Source organism: Manacus candei, unplaced genomic scaffold (genome assembly GCF_025592945.1).
Source record: "Manacus candei isolate 608988 ecotype Guabito, Panama unplaced genomic scaffold, ASM2559294v1 h1tg000028l, whole genome shotgun sequence".
Taxonomy (NCBI): domain Eukaryota; kingdom Metazoa; phylum Chordata; class Aves; order Passeriformes; family Pipridae; genus Manacus; species Manacus candei.
The window spans coordinates 43575222-43598981 of record NW_026138076.1 but is presented as its reverse complement, the minus strand read 5'-3'; the positions used below and the strand labels follow the sequence as shown (position 1 = coordinate 43598981).

The 23760-nt window shown below is 42.1% G+C and overlaps 1 protein-coding gene and 1 long non-coding RNA gene across 4 annotated transcripts in view; both read left to right on the top strand.

Moving 5' to 3' along the window:
• LOC127472561 (uncharacterized) overlaps window positions 1–6453 on the top strand; it is a 34644-nt gene extending 28191 nt beyond the window's left edge. Inside the window, exon 4 of the long non-coding RNA XR_007905053.1 lies at window positions 6371–6453. This is a non-coding gene — a long non-coding RNA (uncharacterized LOC127472561). The remainder of the gene's footprint in view (window positions 1–6370) is intronic.
• Window positions 6454–7830: 1377 nt separating this feature from the next.
• Window positions 7831–23760, top strand: part of SMAD1 (SMAD family member 1) — a 48083-nt gene continuing 32153 nt past the window's right edge. The window contains exon 1 of one of the 3 annotated variants that reach the window (XM_051790961.1): window positions 7831–8322. The gene's annotated coding sequence lies outside the window, so the exon portion shown is untranslated. Of the gene's footprint in view, window positions 8323–8394; window positions 8577–23760 lie in introns of those variants that run through there. The other 2 variants (XM_051790964.1, XM_051790962.1) reach the window with 2 other exon arrangements.

The window sequence follows — 23760 nt, the reverse complement described above, 5'->3', positions numbered from 1 at the left end:
GGCTAGCAGGTTGTACTAGGATCACAGAAACCAAACAAGCTCCTTTTCTCCATTTACGTTGCCTCTGAAAATGTCATGTCCACAAGCAAAGACAAGAATGATTTATTTAATTAATCACAAGGCATGACTGTAATTTTATTTCTCGTCTGAAAAATGAGAAATGTGGTTCCAGCAGTACAGTGCCCCTTCTACATGACAGACCAGGGACCTGTTTGGGTACCTCAGACGTCTGGGAATCTAGCCTAAAACCGGGACCATGCCTTGAGATTTTTGTCAGATGAATCCTAAATCTGAATCCTAAACTGTTTCTTACAGTATCCGTGTTTTCCCTAGAGCGTTTCTCATCTGAACACTGACCAACCTTGACCTATTTTATTCAAGATTTGATTAGATCACAGTGCAAGCCTGTCTAACTGCAGGCCATAAATTGTAATCCTCCATCTGGCCGCTCTCTGGCCAGTGTATATGGTCTATCAGGGCTGTCTTCTGGGTGCTGAAGGCATTAGGCACAGTAGCAGGGTGGGTAGCTGTAGGGTTCCCCAAGATTCCCCAAGGGTTCCTTTCCCTTCTCTCTGGCAGCTCCAACAGCAGCAGAATCTCTGGATGTGTGTAGCATGCTTTGGTCCTTTAAAGTATGTTATTAGTGGACTGAGATCATCCCTTTTAATTCAGGTTGCCCAATACTTCCCACATTGAGACTATATTGATTTTATGTGTTTAGAACACCATCAAATGTTAATTGTCCTTGGTGTGTGCTTCAGGCAGAGTATATGCAGAAAATGTCAGCAAAACAATTTAAGTATTTTTGAAAACAGGATAAAACCTGATGAATTTATTTGTCAGGGCTGAAAATACTAGACAACTTTTTTTTTTTTTTTTGAGAAGCTCTAGTGCTCCTGTCCACTCAGGAAGAGAGATTAAAGTTGGCAGGGATAAGAAAGATGAATTTTGTGTCAAGAGATGAGCTATGAATTGTAAGTCAGTCTCAGTTTTGTAACTAAATATTGCAAAACCAGCGTTCATAATGGCTGCAGCATGAACCTGTGGAGAAAACAAGATAACTCTCCATTATTTGGCCACTGTTTGGTTAGTTCACTGAATAAGACAGGGGTCTTTGGGAAGGAACATATATGAGCACACAACTAAAGACAGGTACCAGGAAACACTTAAAAGGAGTGCTTAACTAAGATTATACTAGCAACACTAATTTCGCTTGGTTGCAACTTTAAAGAGTTTAATTTTTTTTTCAATTTTTCCTTATAGAGAGAATTTACAGATGTGATTTTTGTAACAGTGTATGAAGTGCAGAAGGGGTGTCTTTAAAAGCTGCTCAAAGCTGTTCATCAAAAATTTGGCTACTTTAGGTCAAGCAAGAAAATAGTGGCATTTAAAATTGGTGTAAATGCTTTTGTCATGCGGGCAAGCTTTTGCAACACTTTGAGTGACTGCCAGGTTGTCTGAAAGCTACAAGGTAATTTCCTCCTGAAAGTGCAAATGAAAACTAATCTAACACATGTACATTTATTGTCAGGGCTGTTTGTTGTCGAGAATTCACAAGAGCCCATTGCCTTGTGATGACTAATTAAATACTGATTTACTTACTCTCCAAAGTTCAGTTGCTTCCACACCTTAAGCAAAGAGCAAAGGAAAGCTCTGGAGAATACGGGTAAGAAAAAAAAGAGGGAATGCAGGCAAACCCAGTGCCCAGGTATAGGCTCCTTTTAAGCCAGCTGAGCATAATTCTGCCTTTTGAAGAGTCGATTAATAATTTTTGGTGGGATCCTTGCAATTCTTTGGCCTCTGTTGGTTCATGAACAGCAGAAGGGCAATGTTTTTTTTCTTTCTACCACATAATGCAGTGCCCCACAGCTGCCTTTTCTAATATGCAGTGAAGACATCAGCTCCCTGAATTTCCCAGTCCTTTTACAGTTTCTCCTTGTCTCCTGTTATTCACCAGTGAGCCCTGCTCCTGTGGTTAGTGCAGTTCTCCTAAAACCATGTTTGCAGTTATGCTCAAAATGAAAGTATTTTTCCTTGGTTAAAAAGCAGCTTGCTTAGTCTATCACAGTTTCATAACCACCTTAAACTGGCTGAAGCCAACACCACAATCAAAAAGATAAGTTTTGCCCTTTCTCCTACCTCAGTCCTACCCCTGCACAAGATCAGCACAAGGATTTGGACAGCCACACAATGAGCCAGATCAGGAAAACGATCCAAATTAAAAATGAGCTTGGCCCCTGCAACATTTGCTTTCCCCAGCCATCTGAGTTCCCTGGGTCTGTTCAGCTCGCAGCTGCACCAACAACTGTGCCAGCACAAAGGGGGTGGGTGACATGGGATTAGGGATGAGCAGCCGTCCTGGAGGAGGGAGGGTGGGACTCTTTTACTACTGACTTATCCAGCCAAGAATGATACTGAACTCAGGCAATGCGACTTGGACTTGCACCAGTTTTGAAAAATTCAAAAGGGGTTTCTAATTTACTCAAGATAAGCACCATTTATATGGGAAATAAAAATAAGACACAGAGCCTTTTCTTTAATGTTTTTATGCCTTATATAAAATGGACTGAGTATTTTGTCACAAAATAGCAACAAAACTAGGAAGTAAAGGACTGCATTTAGATATATTCTGTGTCATTTTTTAAGTCTTCCAGTGATGTAATAGAGTTGTCTTCTCTTTGGGTATAAAGAGGGAGATAGAACCCTGTATCCAGATAATTACCATGGTTTGCCCAGCTGTCACCCATTGCCACAATCCAGTCCTGCTCCAAGGCTCATGAATGGGAGTGGAGCTGTGTGGCCATGGCAGTGCCAAGTGCCACACAGCAAACTGGCACACAGCCACTCACACAGCCCAGGCATTAGTGCACTGCTTGTACAGCCAGTGCAACTGAGTGACCAAGTAATAACACCTCAGGATTGCTAAACCACCTTTGATTTCTTTTCTCATAGAGTTATTAGCTTTAATTTTGTCTCTGCCACCTGTCTGAATAAATTTTAATATATCACTCTCTGGTGGTTTTCGCAACAAGATGTAACTGGGACAAGGACTGTAAGAACTTGAAAACAGTAATTAAAATGGGAGATAAGATTAATCTTAGCGGTGTCTTCCAAGAAACCAGTAGCAGAGCTAGGTTATTCCAGTTATGTAAATATTTTTAAGCTGAATGACTGAAGAGAAATTTAATTTTAAAAGAACCAATAATGTTTGATTACGCCGAGTCCATTATCTCTTGCTGAGGCGAAAGACAGGAGAAAGTGAAACTACCTTTCAAAGCTTCTACATGGATGCAGGCAAGATCCGAAGGGAGAATTTCTAGAAAGTACAACACTGGTGCTGTACAGTGGGCTGGAATACTGTGCTTCATGGCAGCACATAATTAGCTGTCAGAAGAGAGTGCAACCTCCCTTCTTTACCAGAAATGTAATGTTGCTGGAGCAAAGTCCTTACAGCAGAGCCTACTAAGAAAACAACCAATAAAGGAGATAAGGGAGTGCCCTGCTTAATACTTTATTTCAGCCCAAACCTTTCGGATTCATAACTTTTAATGAGGTTGTTGGCAGCTTTGGCTGGGTACATTAATCTTGAGAAAGTAATGAATTTTGGTGTGATTCTCAACATCTCAAGGGTGGAAAAAATGAATGACTACTCAGTCTGATCAAAGACCATTCTAGTATCTGCAGATAGATTTACAGCAGAAGCTTTATTTAACATAGCAGAGGGAAATACACATAATAACCTTGTAAAATTATCTGTTCCACATTTATTCTATATGAATTCCACTTAATCATGGTGGGCCAGTTTAGGAAGAACTTCTAAGAGTGAAATGGGTTCTTTACTCTTTTGCATATGACAGTGAGTCAGAAAACTAAGATATTTGACCCTACAGAGACAGAGTCATGAAGGGTTCACTAGAAAATGGCTAAACATGCCACAGCAGGAGTATAGAGAGCCCTCATGTCACAATTTCTGTCATCAAGGCCTTTCACAGCTTAGTTCCTTTTTTTTTTTTTTTTTGCGTAACCTACACAGCGCCAGCTCAAAGCTTCTCTTCTTTCCATGGGGGAAAAATGAATCTTGGCACTCAAGGACACAGACAGATCAATTTCTCCCATAAAACATCTTACTTTGGTTTCTGCTGAGGGATGCAGAAGTCACTTTTGTGAGGATGGCACCAGAACAGTTTTCCCAAGCACCAGCCCCCTTACACAGCTCAAGGCACCATTGCCCTGATGGTTCTGCATCCCCACTAAAGTGCTGGTGATGGGCCTCTGTGCTCAGCCCCACTCAGGCAGCCCTGGGCAGGGCCTTGGGGCTGCTGAGGCTGCTGCACTTCTGCTGCTGGGGAGCAGGGAGTGGGAAGGGACAGGAGGGCCACCTGCCCCTCTTTAGTGGGGACAGCATTTTGCTAACTAGCTCTGCTGCTGCTGTCATTTTGCTGCCCCATTCCATCTACCTCTGGAGGCCACAGTTCAGTCAGCCCATGCCACTGTACCACTTCAGCTGTGGTGCAGGACTGAGGTATTTAAACCAGCTCAAACCCAAGTGTCTTTCTCGACAGCGGAAGTCAGCTCTGAATTCTGCTACTGTGGCTAGACAGGTCCTTGTATCCACATGGGTTTGGAAAACCATATGGAGTGCTGCACAGTTATGATGACCTCCTAAAAATGCTCCTTACCTTCTCCCACGTGCTGTCTTCTGCCTGAGGCATCCTTCCCAAACAGATTTGTGTAGTTGCTAAACAGTCTGCATATCCTATTTTAATAATGCTGAGGTGGGAGGCTTGTTTAGTACCTCACCTATTCAAAGATGAAGCAGACAAGTCATGAAGGATAGAAGTTGATAAATTTTACCAGCCAGCCCAGGAAAGAAGTAAATAATGAAATCCAGTATCCTTAGAAAGCTCTTCTTGACAGGACTGCCTCTTTTGTCTGAAAATATTGTTGGTATTTTCTCACACTAGGGCAACACTGTAACAGCTAAAAAGAAAATTAGTCCGGTGATTTTAATGTAAATAATAAGTTGTGTGTGTAATACAATTTAATTAACCATGAAGCTCTAATTCCTGGCAGAAACCTGGTGTACATAAAGGTGTACATAAAGTTACTGACTTTGGAGCTAAACTGTCTCCAGAAGGCACTCTCCATCCCTGGAACCTCCTGAATAAGCCAGATGAAAACTAGCTGAGGTTAACAAGAAACACCAAATCCTAATCTACATACAAACTTGGATTTTAGAGGAAGATTGAAAGTTAATAGTAGTAGTAGCAGTATTAGAATTTCTAAAATACTTGTTACTTAATACAGTGGTATAAGATACACAGAGTAATGAACGTCTTTTAGCACTCTGCCTTCTGATAATCTGAGACACAGATTTTAAAGGTGATTGGGCAGGTGCTTGGTGAGATGTTAGAGAGCATCTATGAGATTAAAGTTTCCTTTGAGAATCTTATTAGACATTTATCTGCGTAAGTGCCCCAGCTCCATTAAAATTTAGGTTCACAGGCCTTATGACTGATAGTATCATCAGATTGTACATCTAATCTGATGAAAAGTCAGGCTGTTTATAGACAAAATGGTTCTTCTCTTTCTTCATTGCCTCAGCCTCACGACCTGTTTTCCTTGCACCAGTCTGAATGTAGCTGAAGAGTAAAAGTAGAAAAAACCCCCAATTTCTCTGTTACCTCATGAGATATCACAATTATTCAGCCCAAGGCAGAGGAGGAACACTGTTGTAGGAATAGCATCAAGGTTGATACCCAAGTGCACATGCCTCTCTGCTCTCCCTTTTTTTCAGTTTTCTCATATTACTCAGAAAAGCCAGGAAGATGCTAATGATACAGTGTACATTAAAAGTAGCCAATGGAGTTAGAAGCTCTGAATGTACAAGCCACTGATACTACTCACCCGCAGAGTAATGAGTTTGGACAGTTAGCTGTGAGTTGGACATCCTAAAGCGGGTGGCAGACTAGAAGTTTTGACTCAGCCGTGTACCAAACCAGCCCGGCCAGGGAAGCCCCAGGGCAGATCTGACCATGGCACACTGTTTCTGCTTGTCCTCTGATCTTCTCACACCACTGATCTGTCTGAAGCCAGTTCTAACCAGCTCTCTCCAGAACAACCACTCTGGTTATTAAACATCAGTGAAAGGCTATACTAGGCTGTTTTATAGCCCTTTTTAGGTAAAGGAGCATATTAATGTGATCCTCCCCAAGCCTCAGCATAACTAGAAAATAATTTAATTCTCTCATGCCAAAGCGAACCAACCAGTCAACCCTAACAACAACAAAAGCAGTAAAAACATGGTTCTAACAAGATACCTGACAAACTGCAGTGCTTCCCTAATTATCTTCTTGTCATATCTGTTTAGTGTGAATCATGAATTGAGTGGATACTCGAGCAACCAGGATCCAGTGGATGGAGCTTGTGCCCACCAAGTCAAAGCAGAGCAGACCTCGGGTACAGGTAAGGCCTTTTCCATGTATTTCTCTATGTGACACTGGATCACCGAGACTGCCAAGCTCTTGGGGCAGATACTACTGCTGCATCCACCACTCTTCATCCAGGACACTCAGCCCTGGATTAAGCATTGCCACAGTTCAAAAACCAATAGCAGTCTCACGTTTCTTCTGTACCTTGCTTGCAAGTATCTTGACTACACTGCCAAAATTTGAAGACCTTTCAGTTTGACTTGAGATGAATTTTACCATTTATATCTGCAGCCCAGTGCTGCACTGGATCTGTGTATGACTGCACATAAAAAGAAAAACTCACTTGCTAACTGTCATTGCATACAGTGCAAGCACAAAATACAAGTTAAATATGATTACCAAAGTTCACCCATCTTGAATCATTTAAGATTCAAAACTTAAACAGTAAAGTATTAATTTTATTCCAGGCTTTCCCACCAATACTATAGCATCATTCTGTATGGGAGTTCCTCACTACCCTTGTATTGTACCATAATACCTAAGAACATAGTACAATTCACTTGCTTGCAATTTATGTAGTATGTATGTATCAAAGAAATGGATGAATTTTAGATAGAAAGTTAGTTAGGAAGAAACACTGATACCCCCACAGGCATAAAACTTGGTATTTTTTACTGCTGCTGTCATGCTCCTTCTGTGACTTTGTGCAAGTCATTCCAGTTCTGTGTCTTCAGACTCACAATGCACCCGGGTAGGCAAGTCCAGGACCACTGTTCATCTGGTAAAACTCTCGGGGCCTTAAGTCCTCTGGGCCCCAGTTGCTGGTTTTTAAAATGATGTTAAAAGCATACCTAGAACTGCATATACATGTGAAAATTTACTGGCTTAAGTATAGAAACGTAACTGTGCCAGTATAGGCGTATCATAATATTTTGCCACGTACAGAAACATCTTGCACTTGTTGCTTCATACCTCCTTCCAGGAATGATGACTGGGTAAAAGCCAAAGTATTTGTTAAATAATGAGTTTCAGTTCAATCTTACTTGTGCAACACTTATCTGACTACTGTACGGATTCCTGTAAACACGGCAGGCAGGAGAGACTCGCCGATCCTCATGTGCACTGCAAACTTTCAGCCAGGTCCACTCGGGAGCACACACTCACAGATTCAAACAAGAGTTCAAGTTCTTTTCAGAGGGACAGCGGCGTGAGGCTTCATTATCGTGGATCTGATTGCACAAGAAGCCTCACGCACTGCAACAGGTTTACTCGTATGATTGAGGCGTAAGTGCAGCATTAGTACCTGCGGGTAGGAGGATGTCCACGTGTAAAATACATGGGGATAGAGACTGCTCCGTCACTGGGGGAGGTATTACAGCAATTACTTCACTGTTAAGAATAGACCAAGTGAGGACTGAATCACCTGCGGCAAGAGGCAGGACATAATCCAGTTCGATCGGGAATTGACTTTAACTGAGAGTCTGACAACATCTGCCGCTGCCGGAGCTCCCCAGCCGCGCTCCAGCCGTACAGCAGCGCCTTTTAAACCCCTGAGGAGGTGCCCGAGGGCGCTCGGACATCGGGACGGTCTGGGAGCCAGCGGAGCCCAGCAGCCCGAGCTCCCGGCCGGGGCCGCTCGGCGGCGGCGGGCGCAGCGCTCCCAGCGGGACCCGGCGGCGCGGCGGCGGGGGCGGGAATTTGGGGAGGATCCCTGGCCGGGCCGGTGCGTGTGCGTGTGTGGTGTGTGTGTCTGTGTCTGTATGTGTGTGTGTGTGCGTGTGCCGGTGAGCGGCGCGGGGCGGCTCAGGCCGCCTGACGCCAGCCGGGCCACATCCATCCCGCTCCCGCTCCCGCTCCCGGCGCGGAGCCGCCCGTCACCGCCCGCCAGCCGGTAACAACTTCGCGTCCCCCCCGCGCCTCTCCCCGCTCGCTGCCCGCCGTGCCCGCGCATCCTCCTCCTCCTCCTCCTCCTCCTGCTTCTGCTCCCTCCCTCCCTCCCTCCCCCGGGTGGTCCCCGGCCCGGGGGCAGGACCGCGGCGCGGGAGCGGCTCCTCGGCAGCGCTGCCCTCCGCTCTCCTCCCTGCCCGGCATGATGGCGTCCCTGCGGCGGCCCGGGGGGCACCGCTCCCGGCTCCAACTTCGGCGGTAGGTGCCACGCCGGGCCCGCTGGGAGGCACAGCCTTTCCCCGCCGGGAAGCCGCCGTTCTCCTCCTCCTCCTCCCCGTTCCCGTTCCCGGCCCCATTGTGCGCCCCCGGGGACGCGGCGGAGCCCCGGCCGGCCGGGGCAGGGGCCGCCTTTGTGTGTGCGGGAACAGCCCTTCGCCTCCCGCCTCGGCCCAGCCGCGTCCCTCTCCCTTTAATTTATCTTTTTTTTTTTTTTTTTTTCTCCCCCTCCCCCCCGTCCTTTCTTTCCGCAGCCCCTTCCCCTCCTTTCCCTTCCCCCCCCCCCCCTTCCCTTCTTTCTTCTTTAATGACAAATCTGTGCTTAGAGGTCAAGGAAAGTTCACTTAATTTTTTTTTTCTTCTCACTGTTAAAGGGTTTGGATGCTTGAGATTTTCCCCCTCCTCAGTATAGTTTCTTCATATGCTTGTACAGCCAAATAATCTTATCCTGAATATAGATCTTTAGAGCTTATTAAGATTTACTGGCGTGGAAATATTTAGTCATGCGTTCGAAAGGATCTGGGCCAGATACGATTTTTTTTTTTTATATAAACCGAAGTCAGAGGGAGTTCTGCCCGAAGCAGGGTTGCCGTGATTGCTCTTTTGTTAGTAGAATAATCTGAAGAAGATATGTGGTACGACCTTACAGTTTGATTTTACAGTATCTGAATAATTAGAGCTTATTCTGAAAATCAGTTATTATTTTGGTGTATTTTAGGATAAAATGATGCTCACTGCATGTCGAAAAGGGTAACAGTTTTATTTGGGGAAGTATTATAAACAGAGGTTTATAAAAACAGTATTGTTGGATCCAGATGGAGAGGACTAAAAGTAGATGTGTATTTCAGATACAAGCAAATGGAAAAGATCATTGACTGAAATATGTCAGTGTTTAATGGATGTCAGTGCTTAAAGATACAGTGTCTTGAAACTAATATGCTTAGGAAAGAGCTGTCATAGCTGATAGTTTGAATCTCTTTTGCACACAGAGAAGTCAAAGAAAACTTGTTTAATTTTTTCACCTCCAATAGTTACATGTGTTTTTAAGCAGCACTCAAGAATAAGAGTAAAAACTGAAGCTACCCAGCCCCCAGAGAACACTTTTCTTTGCAGGCGTGTGTCTGTAATTCTGTCAGTCTTCATGTGGCTGGCTGTGTGCACCTTGTCCTGTCAAACAATAGGAGCAAATCATGTGAGAGAACCTAAGATTGACTTAATTTTTTTCTTTTACTTGTCAGTAATTACTCTGCTGAATTATGGGACATGAGTTTGTTAGTTGCAGCTGATTAATACTCATTTAATTTTCCCATTGAACCAGAGAGCAGTGCTATGAAGCTTTTTAGAGGTTCTCATTGGATTTTGCTGCAAGTTTTGAGTGCTTGTTTCATTACTGTGACTGGAAAAGCATCAGTGTGAAAATGAAGGATATCTGGCCCTTTTTGAAGTACTTGCTGTGGTCTTAGGGATGAAATCTTGCTATTTACTTCAGACTGTAAGTAGGTGGTAGAGAGAAATTTCCCTTGATTTGGGTGATCCAGAGGCCTTCCACAGCTACCAGAAAGGATCAGTTCAAGGCATGATCAGGTTACCCCAAGGGTAGGGATTTGTCCTTGCGTCTGTTTTGACCCCATTACCATTGGATATGTAATCAAATACATTTTTTCCTACTCTGTCCTGTTCAGCTTGCTTTTTCGTGTACCCTTGAAGATGTGATGATCCAATACATTTGAGAAAAGTGACCGAATAAACAGATGGACATCTTTCTGTTTTGGTATAATATTAACTATCAATCAAATATTTGAAAGCTGATGAGTTTAGTGTTTGTTTTTCCTCTGTAGTTTGAACACAGAGTAAAGAGTTGGACGTGACGAAAAGCAATACAAAGGTTAATTAAAGTGCTACTTGTGTTTCTGAGTACTGAGAAATTAATCAGATTAAACTATGAGTTTCTTTGCTTGGTATAAAGATTTTAAAAATGAAGAGGTTATGACTTTTAATTTTTATTTTTTAAATTGAAGCGTGAATGCACTGGATATTACATATAGCCAGTGTTCTGTGGAGCCCAAGCTGTGTGTGTAAAATAAAAGCTCATTTGAGTAGTCTTACAGGCCTAATGGAGGCATCATCTCAGCTTTATAAATAATGTAAGTTGTGTATAATGTGGAGTCCCCAGAGATTGCAGAGAAAGCATCATTACCAGCCTTTTCAACCTGCTGGAGATCTTAAATTGATTTACAGCACTGAACTGGTGCAAAATGATACATCAGGATGACACAGGGTCAACCTGTAAAAGTCTATGATGTGAGCCTGTTAGTTCGGTCATCATAATTAAACCATATTATGAGGGCAGTGAAGCAGGTGTCTGTGACATGTCCCATTGTGCTTCAGATACGGGTGGTTTAAGAATCAAATAAAGACAGCACCATGTTTTTTATTTAAGTTATGCAAAGAGTAGTTGAAATTAAAGCTTGTGGGAAAATGCTGAACCAATTTAGGTTGACTCTTAACCTCTTCCTTGCAGTCATTAGGAACTGAAATAGATGAAGGCATGTGCAGCTTCGAGATGTGTGTGTGGGGAAGTGGTTGTGAGTGAATCTCTGAATTTTATATATCCTTTCTCAAGCCTCAGAATCAGCTAGACTTTACCTGCAGACTGTGCTGTCAGATATCCATGGCACAAACAGCCAAACAAGCCAATTGTTTGGGCTTTTTTTTTTTCCCCCTAGTATTTTTATCCTACTGAAGTTTGTAATTTACTGTTGAAATGTTCCTGCAGATTTGAGTTCCTGTATAGGACAGAGCATTTTAGTCATATCTTGAACTATATGACCAAACTTATTTTAGAACAGACACTGTAATTTTGAATATGGCTTGGCATAGCTCATTCTACTTTTCTTTAGTGAAGGCAACTGTGGCTTCAGATTTGTGTTTCTCTCTAAGTGCCTTAGAAAGTAGCATGCCACAGGTAGTAAAATGTTTATTAAATATTAAGCATCTTAGGTCTTGCTGTTTCTACTGGTAAAATCACTGTGAAGTTTTGTGGGAAAAATCCTGAAAAAACTCCTTTTCCCCCCTCCTTTCTGCTAGTCAGTGTGCTCTCAAATCTTGGGGATTTGAGAGTTTTGCATTTGTTAGTGGTTAAACCAACTCCTTATACCTGAATTGGTGTGAACTCTGCACTCAATCTCCTGAGCTTCTCCCAGCCAAGAAAGAAACATATCTTATTTTTAGTCACAAACATAAGTTAAAAAAAGAAAAATCGAGGCATACAAGAGAAGCAGAGAAAATAGATGGTCACTAGTGGTAAGAGATCCATTAATCTCCAGGTTCAGTTGCATCTCAACAGCATGTGCTTTGGCTGAGGTGCTTTCTGAGTGGCAGGTAAGAGAATTAAAGCTCGCTTTTGAGTGCAGTGTCTTACAAGATGTGGATGTGGAGCTGTCTTCTGCTCTGTCAGTGCAGATGAAGAAACCACCTTGTTGAAGAGAGAGCCATAAAATCTGTGAAAATGAAAGTCAGATTGCACAAATTGCTTTATGGTTAATGAAGTGATTCTGCTGACCTGTAGGGGTATTTTGTTTTTTCTTTTTTTTTTTTTTTTTTAATTTCTGGTTTAGATTTTCATGACAAACTCACCCAGTTGTGCTTTCAGAGTGGTGAAGGGTCTGTTCTGCCCTTAAAGACTCAACTGATTTCCCAGTAGTAACAGCAGACTAGTATTCTTCACTGACCTTTCTTCTGTGTATAGCAAAAAATTGAACACATACCAGTCAATAATTAAAAGATGATATGCACTTCCTAGAAATTTATCTTTGAAATTAACTGAATGGAAAATTCGAGTTTGAAACATAAATCCCAAGTTGGCAAGTGAGGCTTGAAATGCTGGTGACCTAAAGGCTCACCTACACAGCTGTCTTGCAGTTCTCGAGCTGTTATGCTCAAGCCATGATGGTATAACTGTAGAACAGCATAGAGAATTTGTCTTTTAGATCAGAGGTTTTTGCTTGGGATGGGAAAGAGGTTATTTTAAATTTATGCGTTTTAATTTATAGAGTTGTGTCCCTGCAGGCTGGTGTGTAACTATTTCTGTTAAAATGTTTCTATGTTTCAGGATTCAAAATAACCGGAGATAATGTTAGATTGTACCTTTTGTGAAGGGCATTGCAGAGGGTGGACTTAGAGGTGAGGAGGAGGATGCTCTTGGCTGGCTAATGGCTGCCACAAAGATCCCTATCCTGCTCCTCAGACAAATGTTCATTTGCATTACAGAGGCTTTTTGGTTCGCCTGTGTATTTGAGTGGGGGACACTTTTGTTTTTTAAAGCTATAGAGAAGGCAAACATTTAATAAAATAGGCTAATTTCAAGGAATAAAAATGTTTTCTAGAGTGAACCCAGATTGTACAGGATCTCTCCCTGCATCCGTTTGATGCCTGCATGTGTTGGCATTGAAAGTTCCTCCTAATTCAGTAGGAACAAAGGTTGAACATACTACTCCTAATTAGCCCCTTTGAAGTCAAGTGTTCGATGCAGGTAATGCTGAACTCTGCTGAGCTGTGGAGATGGGTCCATTTTCGTTATTTCTTTTATTTGGAGGATGTGGATTGGGTACTTTGGCATTAGGATTACTCTGATGGAAGGGTTGTGGGGCTGTGTGACCACAGCCCTGACAGCTGTCCTGTGTGTGTGGCACAGAAGCTGGACTGAGCTGGCATTGCATGAGAAAGGGTTTTCTGCAAGTAGGGTTTTTTTTGCTCAGTTATACTCTCCTGGTGTCTTGGGAGACTCTGTAGAAACTGAGTTTAGATCAAGAGTTGAAGCTTTTTTCCCCCCCCTCTAGACTTGCCAGTGCAGAGAACCTGACCAGTAGAGCTATTCTGGACACTTGCACAATTCAGTCATTCTGTTGTAGCTCTGTAATGATTTTGGACTATATGTCACTTTTATTTTCATATAGATTATCCACTTGGGAGAGTGATACTAGAACAGATGTCACCAGCCTTCCTCATTTAGTTCTTCCCCCACCCTTTCCCTAGCATGCACAGGCAAAGTCTGGAGTACAAGGAGGAAAACAAATTATTTTTAAACATGCCTTTATATAAGTCATTATATTTAGGCACTGTTCAAAGCAGTATCATCCAAAACCAACTATTATGTTGACTTGGCATGTAAGCAAATCATTAATGTGGTTCACCAGTGATTTCTGAAGCATTATTTCATATTTTTGTGCTTAAAAAGGGAACACTCTTCCCAACATGGCAGCAGATGAGCCTGTCTGAGTAAGTCGGTACGGACAGTCTGAATTATAGCACTTAGTGGTATTCAGAAGTATATAACTTGCAAGTTTTTGTCATTAAAATCATTAAAATGCCAATCCAGATCAAAGTGATATATGGACTATCAATCCAATATCGAGGAACATGGAAATAAGATATCCATTAAAAATTTTTACGCTGCTGAAGTGATTGTAGACAGAATCATGAGAGTTTTTGCTGTCTCCTCGTGTCTGTCCCCAGCACGGGTGTCATAATCACGTCTGCCCTCCAGATTTGACTGACAGACCTTCTTTCATTACTTGGAACTACTGTTTGAGGGGAAGCTGAAAACATGTCCTCTCAATACAGATTTCATCCCTGAGTAGAGCTTGGATTTCATTACAGAGTTTCTTCTACAGAGGTTGCAAGACTGATGTACGTGTTTAATGTGTAAGTAAATGAAAGCAAAAAAAGCATGTGTGCACACAGGGCTAATACTTGACACTTCTGTAGCAGGTTGAAAAGTTTTCCATGAGTTCAGAGAATCCTGTAAGTTCAGATTGCTTGGGGCACGTAGTGACCATAGTTGATGATATTTTTACTTTTCTTCTCCGCTTTGTTCAATATTTGCTAATTGGTATCTCATTCTTCTGTGTTTACATGAAAGATTGGTTTACTGAGGGTATTTTTTTTGTAAATAAGTTCAGACTTCTGATTTCAAGCATTTTAAGGCATTGAAAATAATAGCAGCATTCTGTCTGTTGAAACCACAGTATAAGATTCTTTAAGATATCCTAAAGTATGTAGGATTATTCAGAGTGGATAGGTATGCTATATGTGCACATGTGAATACCTAAAATAATAGCCACTGTTGAAAGTTAAATTATTTGGATCAGACAAAGGAGAACTTATATGTAGTTAAGAAGAACCTGTAAATTTGTCAAGGTTTGTGTATGTAATAACTGTTTATATATAAATACATAAAAGCTGTTTAAATGCTTAAAAGCATAAAATCAGTTTTGGCTAAAGATGAGGTACGTAACTGGAGAATCACGTTGCAACAAATTGTGGCTTCCACTGAAATGTGTTCCTAAGGATGAGAGGAGGAGGAAACATCTGCTGTTCGGTCAGATGCTCTTAATGAGCTGCATATTTGACTTTATTCTACCAATATATTACACCTTTGTATCTGTTAGGTTGCATTTGAATGTTGATGTGGGAGAACTTAATCAAGTGCCCTTGTTGTTTTACATGTATCTTACTAGTAATTCAACTGACCTGTTGAGGAACAAAGTATGTGGCTTGTAACTCGCTGTATTTTCTGAGGCAGGGAAGAGAGGGCTCTCAGAAATTTTCTCAAGACAAATGTGGTAGTGTGTGTAAGAGAAGGGGTGGAAAGTGGTGTAGAACTGACATCTCCTGCTCTTTTGGTTGATGATTTAATTCTCTGTGGTGTCCCTGTAATTTATAAAGCTGAGGAATAGCAAAAAACGTACAGATTGGGGTTTTTTATTCTTTGTTGTTTTTTAACTCCTTGCCCTTTTCTTTCTAGCCCTCCCAAGATGTTGCAAAACAAACTCTGCCAGTGTTTTGGTAGGACAAAAAGGTTGGCAGAACACTCTTGCTCACTATTGGCCACTTGGTTTATTTTCAAGGTTTTCTGAGCTGTCTTACACGAAACAAGAAAGTTACTTTCAAGTTAGGCTGCCAGCACCTGCTTATGAGTGTAGATGCTGCTCACAGGTCCTGAAAAGTTACTAATGGCTTATCAATAAAACATAGTCCTATTGGACGAAGGGTCTTTCTCTTGATATCCAAATGCTCTGTTGTGAAATTTGACGTATTTTTACCACTGTTATGGTTTCCTGGCTGAAATATACTTCCAGGAAGGCAGGTTTGGTTTTATTTTAACCTAGGAAGGGCTTTATTTAGGTTAGTATAATTACACGTTGTCTGATTAATTTTTTTTTTTCTGTTGACCTTACTCCCTGTAAGATAAAATAATCCATCTGGCCTTTGCAGATAGGCTGGGAGACAAACAGTACGTGAACATGACAGGGGTTAGTCATGGTTGCTGAAGGTATCTGGTGCTCTAGTGATGAGCATGGTATGGGAACCTCTGTAGATCAGAATCTTTCAGTAGCTCCCAAGCAGTGAAAAGGGGGGTGGAAAAGTGGCTTCTTACCAGAGCTGTTTGTGAAGCAAGGTGACAGTGATGAGGACTTGCATTTTAGTGTAACGGAGCTGTACATGAAGCTGAACTTCAAGGGTACAGGCATGAAGGAAGGAAGAGTGATGCAACTCAGAAGGCTTCTGGATTCTTTTAAGTGGTCAAAATCAGGGGGAAAAGCAAGTTTTCTTATGCCTCTGCCTATACATAGCAAATAGAGCTCATTCCCTACCCCAGTAGCACTTGATGTGATTTTGTAGTTGTGCTGAGGCAAGCAGAGTTCTATCCAGTTTTTTTGAACCGGTTGCTTTTCTGATGTGAACCACATTCTTGTTTCCAAACGATTGGCAGGTGGTTCTTTAGAGAACTTCACAGAATCACGGTATGGTTCAGACTGGAAAGGACCCCTGCAGGTCATTTGGTCCAGCCCTCAGCTCATGGCCACGTAGGTTGCCCAGGACTGTATCTGGGTGACTCCTCTATTTTTCCAGTTATATGACAACTGAGCTGTAGTTTAGTCACAAAAGCAAAGAAAGCAGGTTTGAAATTTATCTAAACCTCAGAGGCCTGACCACATGATGGCTTCAGGGATTGTTATATGTGTAATGCGTTTACACTGGTTTAATTTCAAATGTGTGGTCTTTCAGGAATCTCAAACACGTTTAAAGCATGTGCTTCCCTGCACAGGGAAGGAAGAGGGAGGTGAGGGAGACATAGACCCAACTTGAGTGGCTCTACTAAGGTCTTATCATAAATCTCCAACGTTCAGGACCGGAATTTCATCTTTCTTCACACAATCTTTTCTCTTGTCAGACACTTCTGCTTTTGAGGAGAGAGATAGAGAGATGTAGAGAGGTAGATAAAAAAGACAATGGTTATGTCTTTGTCCTAATTGTTCTGCTAACTACCTGGTGAATGCAGTGACTAACTACAGTGATTTGAAAAATGTGAAGTTTGACCTGGCTGAATGACTTGTAAAACCTGGCTTACCTATAGGTTAACATCTCGACTATTACAGTTTCCCGTTTTTCATTTTTGCCCTCTGCTGGCTTTACAGTCTGGCATATTTAATAACAGGCCCTTTATTATCCATGCTAGTGTCAGTGTTAAGTGCTTTCACTTGGATGTAGTGGCCAAAGGAAAAGTCTTTGTCTTTATTAGCTTAAAAACTTAAGATAATGTAATTACAGTTTCTGTAATGTGTCGTATTTTATTTCATCTGGGAAATATTTTAAAAATGCTCTCAGCTTAAAACTCTGCACTGTGTGATATTTTTGGATAGATGGATATGAAATCACTCTTCTTTTTTCCAAAGTCTGCTGTCTAGTTGCTAGAGCAGAAGGCAGTGGCGGCAGAGGGGGGGTTGAAGTGCTTGCTGGAGTGTTTGGTTATTCAGAACTGGCCAGGTCAGAGCTCCTTGCTTCAGGAATGAGACTGGGTTTTGCAGATCAGCTGAAGTACTCGTGTCTGAGTGTGAGCTAATCTTTGACCTGGATATCATCAAAATTCAGGGGTGGCAGCTCCACAAGATAGAGAGAACTCTTAATAGTTGGGTTTCTCCCAACCCCAGCCATGATTTCTTCATGTTTGCTGGCGGGCTGACTTCAGTGCTCATCCTGCTTTGAGCTAATCCCGCAGAACGTTTTTTTGGTTGATGTTGTTTTTGCCAGGTTAGGAAGGGGAATTGACTGACAAATAGAGGGGAAATTATGTTGGAGTACTGAGGCTGGCACACCGGACTAAAGGGAAACCTTTTGTCTTTGGGTGGGAGCGAGCTTGTGAGGCTGCTCATCTGCTTGTGGGCCAAGGTAGCCAGTTATAAAAGAGTGCTGCAGGACTCCCAGATGAAGACTTCCTTAATACTCTTGCCAAGGAAAGGTCTAATTTACAGGTTTTTTTCCCAGATACTTACGTTGGTGATTAGCATGGTGAGGTTAGACTGCCAAGAGTTACGTCAGTCACAAAGCCCCAGTGTAGTTATATTGGCAGCAAAACGACAGTGATTAATGATACAGTGTATTTTATGGGGGGTGAGGGAGGATGGATGGGCAGCAACACTTAAACAAGCTCTTCTAGTCAAGTGCTGTTTTGCTGGTATAAGCTGCAAGCTGTGTTAGAAATGTTTTTCTAGTTTAATGCAACCGTATGAGTAGAGCACACCTAGTGCACCGTGTGAGACAGGATAAATGTTCTTCCTCATGAGGAAAAGAGCGTCCTCCAAGTTTGACTTCTTGGTAGTAGAAAGTTTATTTTGCTCTTTAGAGGATGAAATAACTTGAAACAACTGGCAGACCATGTACTGTTAGCAGCATTATCAAGAAACCAGAGAAAAGGTAAATATTAAACCCATTAAAAACTGTTCTGTAAAAGCAGAGACTGGGGTTTACCAGAAATCACTGCCAGTGAAGACAACTAGGGCACCTGAAGCTGATACATGCTGTGAGCCAATGCACTGCTTACAGCTTTCCTGGGTTCAGCACCACTGCATAAATCTCTTTCAAATTTTTGGCTTTCAATCCACTTTTCTCAAAGGAAATTTAGAAAGCATTTGTTTTGACAGCATATGGTAAACGTGTTTAAAAACCTTTCTTGTTTTCTTTCATCTTTCTATTCCTCAACTTCAAGGAATTAGACTATCCACATATTTAAAGTACAAACTTTAGGTATTTCCCTAGTGGTAGTGCTGGAACAAGGTACTTGCTGAATTCCCTTGTTGCCCTCCTCTCCGCTGAGGAACTATCCAGAATCTGGGAGGCCAACTGCAATTTTTGAAACATTTTTTTTCCTCTGGCTTGGCTACAGGCTTATTTGAAATTTTTTGTTCTGTAAAGAAAACATCACCATAACTGGCATAAATACTCCAAGGCTATTTAGTACAGTTTACTGAATGACTGTTCCCTTTGCCCTTGTCCCTACTAAGTTTATCAGCTATGACTCTTGTTCATGGTCAGACCCGATGCATCTCCTGTGGTTTGTGAACCGGGAGTGGCTGAGAACTTGGAGTTTCTGGTACCAGGCTGCTTTGGCTGAAATCTCATATTTCTGATTTTTTTTCCATCACACCTTTGCCTATCTTCTTGCTTCCCCTGACTTGGGACACAAGGGCTCTCAATCTTCCAGGCCAGCCAGCAGTCAAGGTTGTTTGAGCCTAAAGGCTTGTTATCTCGGCAGCTGGGGAGTACTGGTTTCATCCCCAGAATTAAAGGCATCTACTTTAATGACTTAAAGACAAGGAGTCTGAAATCTTGGTGTGTTCTTTCTGTACACCGGCTTTTAGCCGAAAAGTAAGTAGTCTTGGAAAGCTGCAAGTCCTGGAAGTTCACCCTTGCAGTCTCACTTTGTGACTTTGGAGTTTGGAGTCCTTCTGTCTGTCCTCTCTAGTAGGACAGCTATGACTGTTCAGTAGCATGCAGCAGTGGAAAATTTGGGAAGCATTATAGCTGTTTTAGCTATCCTGCTGCTGACCTTGCAGAGCATGGTTTCTTTGGGAAATGCTGTATTTTGGTGTCTCAGCTGCAAGGTTGCAATGCTGCAACTTAGCCAAACCTGAATTTTGAAACTTCAAACTGCTCTTGGAAAATTAGGGTGCAGTGAGTAATAAGTTGCCTTATTTCCATATGCAGAATCACACAGGCTCTGTTAATAAAAAAAAAATAAATTGTAGATAAGGAAAGGGTAGTGAGTAATTCTTTATGTGGCTTGATTCCTCTTCCAAAAATCATAAAAAGCTTGGAGATAACCAGGGGATCAGACAGATAGATTACAGCCTTTTTCTTGTGTTGTAAAACTTCCGTATTCCCAGTAAGCAATGTAGGAGGATATCTCCCACTTCCTTTCAAGCTATGCTGTTCCCAACTGCTGTATTAACTATCAGTTTCTATCTGTGGATTGAAGCCTTTGTACAAAATGCTCCAAAGCCTTGATCTCTGGCATATGAGAAAACAGTTTGACGTGAGATTCTGCAGATGTTCTGGCACAGGGCTGTGACAGCTGCTTTTGCCTCATCACACAGTTTTTTGGATCTCTCTGGCTCCTCACGGATGTGTGCACCCTTGTTTTGCCCTTTCAGAAGGGGAAAAGTGTGTCTGTGACTTCTGGGCCTGTGCTTGGCCCGTTCCCTGTGGGCAGTGGTTAGGAGACATGTTTCCCTGGCTGTGGTGAGAGCGGTAGCACTGGCACATGCTCCAGTCTCAGCCACAGTGCCTTTGCCCTCTGTCCCCTCATTGCAGTGGTCATGGGCTCTTGCTCAGGGCCGAGTGACTTGGTGGCATGGTGGTGTTGCTTGGGCTAACAGCATGTGGTTTTACAGAAAGGTCTTGGTGCCATCCTGCCAGCAAACCCTTTGTGCTGGCGGCCACCTCTCTGGCTTTTTTTGTCTAATACTTGCCTCTTAATCAGTACCTTTCAAGAGTTTTGTTATGTGAGGAAGTGGTGTGACCAAAGGGAAAGGGAGCTGTGTCTCCTGAGCAGCAGCTCAGCGCTCTCCATGACAATACTCTTTCTGCAGACAAGGTTTTACAGGCTTAGGTATGGCAGGACAGAGCTGCACTGACAGCAAATTCAGCTGCAGTCAGTCGACTTCTTTGGATCAAAATGCTCCGAGAGCGGAGCTCTTAGACTTCACTGGTGAACTGATTGTCATCTGGAAGGTTGTTGGCTTCCAACCACAATAATATGTGATGCTTGTTTTCTTCCAAGTGTGCCTGCTGGTCCAGAGGATCCTTAATGCCTGGTCTTCAGTTGAACCAAGAGTTGTTCCTTTGGGCCTGTAGAGTAATTGGATGAAAACATTTGTAAAAGTGAGACCCTGTCTTTGTAATTGTGCATCAATAGCTTTATTCTCCACAAGTATAGGTTTGAATATTGGTGAAATTGTACCCCATCCTGGGATTATATTGGGGTGTAGTTGAAGGCCATTCAAGTTCTTAGTGTAGGCAAGCTCAGACTTGTACCTCACATGCCGGTAGAGGCCTTGATCAACCTTTCCTCTGTGTTTGCTGCTGTATTTTAAACATGAAATCAAGGTTTCCTTGACCTGATCTCATGAGGATCCCTATAAATTTCTATTTGCCTGTAAATTGCAATCTTTCAAGAGTTTAACTGTCCTGTGTGTAAGCTGAAGGGGCATCTGTAAACACTGTGATCTTGTCTCCCTCCCTTTGTGAGTTTGGGTGTCTTGATAAGTACCAAGAAGTACTGATAACTGTACTTCCTGATAACTGCCAGGAAGTATCTGCTGTGAAGTGATCCTGCAGCTGCTGCTCAGTGTCCTGAGGACCTGGAGCACACTGGAGTTTGTGTCATCTGAAGTCCAGTCCCAGTTTTCAGAAGGACACTAATGGCATGCTGTAGCTAAATAATGTTTCATTGGACAGTGGAAATCTGGCAAATATTGGTGTTTGTTTCTGAGTTGTATAAACTTGGCTTGGAAAGCTGTGTCATCTTAAAACACTTTCTCTGTCCAGAATGGTAGTTGTGAATTGCAGGACACTTCCCAAAATCTAGGATTTTAAAGACATTTTAAAGACATGAAGACGATTCAGTGTTTTAAGGGTCATGTAAAGGCAAAAAATAGCTCCTTAGTTTTTTGCAAATAAGACAAAGACCAGGAAAGATAGAGGAATCCTTTAAAAAAAGTAAAGCATGAATCTCATAAAATGCATTGAAATGTCTTCAATATTGGCAAACTGAAGAGGTGTTCTTGTTTCAGGTGTATGGGGGACTAATCTGTGAAAATATTTATTTAATTTAGTGACATTCCCTTTTTGGTTTAATTTTCATCAGTTTGTTCTGCTTTGCTGAGGCTCGACCCAGAAGTTCCTTCATTAATAAATAAGTAATTTTTCTTCTCACTTTTTGTCATCTCTTGCTTTTGTGGAAGATTCCGCTTTAAAGCTGGGTTTCTTGGGCTGTCATTTAACATCTTTACTTAATCTCTGATAAATGAGGTCTGGGTCACAGTCTTTAGAAGTGGTTTAATGCAGCTGATGTAACTGTATGGGTAAAATGAATCATTTGGAGGTGCAGTGACTTGCCTTAGCTTAGCATAACTGGAGTGCATTTGATGGGGTTCCCTCAAAAAACACCCTGTTGTAGTACTGCTCTGGCTGGGGCTGACAAACTCCTTTCTGAATTCATGCAGTCTGTGCTAGACTGTGCCGTTCTCCGAAGACAAAACACATCTTGCATTTTATGAGCTTTTACTCAAAAATTTTGATGCCTGAGTGGTGATGGGCATTTTTCTTATTTTTGTTTTAAAGGTTTTCCTTTGTGCTGCAGATGTACGCTATAACTCCTTTTAAAAAACAAAAATCCCTGAAAGTGACATGTCAGTAAATTTTCCCCATCTCACCTGTGAAGGAAGTTCCTCCCGCCCTGTGCTGATGAATTGGAGGGAAATGCTTTTTTCAGCTGATAAAAAGAAATAAAATTCCGTGCCCTTCCCAAAGGAGGAATTCAACAATTGGACAAGTGGCGTGGGACCATGTGTTGGTTTGTAAAAGGATATAGTTTGTAAAGATGTTTCCTTTGATGCCTGTGATGAATATGGATGTGTTTCCGTTGGAGAGGGTTTTGATTAAATTATGCAATTAGAGCTGACCAGACAGATCTAAATATAGGAAGAGGTTTCAGTTATCCTGCCTTTGTGTGTATTAACACACCCACACAGATGTGTGTTTGTTATTGTTGTAAACAACACCTGTTTTCTAAAGACAGTTCAAAAAGTCAGGAAAGGGAATGGTCTTTGTGGAAAAAGGGAGTTCCATAGGAGTTTTATGATGAAAGGGGGGGAAAAAATCTGTTTCCCCCAGCTTTTTGACCTTTTATAAAAGGACTTCCAACTTAATTTTAATAGCTGGACTAGTCCTGTCATCCTTGTGGATATCCCATGTTCACAAAGCTATAGCCAGTGCTCTGGACTGGTCTTATAGGTTCTTCTGCATTTTTCAGGATTTGGTCTGTGTAATCTAATGATGCTGACTGAGCTCCTTGGCTGCTCCTGCACTCCAGAGTGCTCCTAGTTCCTGGTGGGACAACATGTGGACAGAGCAAAAGTGAAATCAAGAAACCTGCCCCAAAGATGCACAATGAAATACCCACTGTGATGACTCGTAATCCATTCTGTCTCTTGACAGCTTGTTTGTTTGGATATGTTTTTCTTTTGAATGTTTTGTCATAATTTGAGGATTTCTTTAAGAGGCCTTCAGCTTGGAGAGAGTGAAAAATTAAGAATCTCCTCCTTCATAGCATTTAGGGAAAAAAACACATCATGAAAACTGGTAAGTTTTGTGGTTCACAGCATTGTATTCATCTTATAGGTTATTTTAGTGAAGTTCATAGTTTTGCAGTCCCATCTGTGCCAGAGTTTTGACTGAATCATCAAGTTACAGTTCCTTCCTGACTTCAGTTAAAATACTAAGTTGCGGTTTTAGAGATAATCTTTGAAAGCGCATCCGATTCAATCCAACTGCTTTCCGACACCAGAAGGGATTTGTGCACACCTGGGTGTGTGTTTTGATCTATCCTTCTTCTACTAGCCCTGGTGTGCACCAGGCTTATCCAGCTTCCAGTATCTTGGCAAACTTGGTTTTAGTTTTTTTGTGTAGTCTTGGCAAGTCAAATAAGGACGATGAGGAGACCAGCAGGCTTTTTTAAAGGAAGAGCTGGTGGTTTGTGATTTGGTGGAATCCCAGGTGCATCTGAATGCAGGAATGAGTGAAATTCAGCAGTGCCAGAGAAATT